Source organism: Chrysochloris asiatica, unplaced genomic scaffold, assembly GCF_000296735.1.
Source record: "Chrysochloris asiatica unplaced genomic scaffold, ChrAsi1.0 scaffold00189, whole genome shotgun sequence".
Lineage (NCBI taxonomy): Eukaryota > Metazoa > Chordata > Mammalia > Afrosoricida > Chrysochloridae > Chrysochloris > Chrysochloris asiatica.
Window position 1 is genome coordinate 1,242,731 of NW_006408707.1, and position 2,002 is coordinate 1,244,732.

Genomic DNA, 2,002 nt, shown 5'->3' on the forward strand with positions numbered 1-2,002 from the left:
TTCACATCTTTCATTATGAATTAACTGATAGTTTGCACTGCAGAAAATTGGTTTTGAACTGAACCAATCACACTTTGCTTCAGTGCAATGATTACAATCCCCTTCGTGCACCATCTGCCAACAGTATTTGCCTTTATTCTCTCCCTTTCTCCCTTTATGTACACAAAAGCATGTAGGAATATACAATCATTTAAACAACGAAAGGGCACATTTGCAACCCAGCCTCCTGCTCGCCAGCACACAACCTCGCTCTTTCCATGAGTCTAGAGTCCTCAGCTACTCTATCTCTTAATGTCATCACCTCTGCCTCCATCTCTGGTGTTGCTGCTTCTCTGGTTAGGATTCTACATTCCACTTATGCTCTTCTCCCTTGATGGTCCTAGGGTCCTCGCTTTGAAATGCAAGATAAACTATTTCCTCCTTTTTGTTACACAATTTCTACCTTTAAAGTTGTGACTATTAGTCATAACAATTACTCACTATTGAATAATAAAAAAAATCCTATCCCCTTCTTGTTTCACCATACCCATCTCGACAAGTAGACAAGATTTTATTCAGTGGGGATTTTACCTTCCCCCACCCCCCTTGCTCTGAAAGGAAACTTCCTCTTGAAAACTTGTAAACCAGCCACTTAGTGACTTTATAGAACACCTCTCCACCTCCTATTTTAGGTAGTTAATGTCTAAATTGCTCATCCTTATCAATCCTGTGTACTAAGGGGATAGGATTGATCCTTGATGTGAAGACTCCTTCCCTCTCAGTTGGCATTTTTAGCTACTATATGCATAAGTAAAGGTCAAATTCATCAAATTGTAACAATTTACACTTGCTTTCTGTATCAATTCTCTTAGTTTCCTCTAGCTGGCAAGATAGAGTTTTGCAAGGCAAACATTTTCTGCATTTCAAATATCGTGTTTTCAACAACATAAATCGTGACTGTACACGTGGAACTCACCATATGGGATACAGAGAAATCTAATTGACTACAACTGTGGGAACAGACAGTGAAGACACTTCATAATCATCAGCCACAACAAGGCCAGGGCTGACAGTGGAATAAATCTTCAACTACTCACATGAAAAAAGATTGGAGTTAAAAAAAACAAACATGGGGGAAACAAGAGGCTGAGATTTGCATTTCTAGGATCCAGCCGCTTCGCGCGATGCTGAGCAAGGAAAAGCTTTTTGACTCATACCAGGCACCACACCTCACGATGTGCAAAGGAGACCCCAAACAAGCCGCGGGCAAGATGTCCTCGTGCGTCTTCTTCGTGCAGACGTGCCGAGAAGAGCGCATGAAGAAACACCCCGACTTGTCTGTTAGCTTCGCCGAGTTCTCCAAGAACTGTTCCGAGAGATGGAAGACAAGTCTGCAAAGGAAAAGTCGAAGTTTGAAAATATGCCAAAAAGTGACAAAGCTCGCTATGAAAGGGAGATGAAAAATTATGTGCCTCCCAAAGGTGATAAGAAAGGAAAGAAAAAAGATCCCAGTGCCCCTAAGAGGCCACCATCTATCTGCCTTCTTCCTGTTTTGCTCTGGACATCGCCCAAAGATTACAAGTGAGCGCCCGCACCTATCCACTGGGGACACTGCAAAAAAATTGGGTTAAATGTGGTTTGAACAATCAGCCAAAGATAAACAACCATGAGCAGAAAGCAGGCAAGCTAAAGGAGAAATATGAAAAGGATATTGCCGCATACCATGCCAAGGGCAAAAGTGAAGCAGGAATGAATGGTCCTGGCAGGCCAACGGGCTCAAAAAGAACGAACCAGAAGATGAGAAGGAGGAGGAAGAGGAAGAAGAAGATGAAGATAATGAGGAAGAAGATGAAGAAGAAGTAGCTGTCCTATAATAATGTGTGGAGTATGTGTGTGTGCTCAGGCAATTGTTTAGCCAATAATATGAATTCAAGTGCAGCTCAATATTGTTGTTGTTGTCAGGTGCCATGGAGTTGGAAGCGACTCATAGCGACCCCGTGCACAGCAGAATGCAACAATGTCC

At 42.5% G+C, this 2,002-nt stretch overlaps 1 pseudogene; it reads left to right on the plus strand.

The window, feature by feature from the left end:
- Positions 1–1,214: 1,214 nt before the first annotated feature.
- On the plus strand, positions 1,215–1,853 carry LOC102840518 (annotated as a pseudogene).
- The last annotated feature ends 149 nt before the right edge of the window (positions 1,854–2,002 follow it).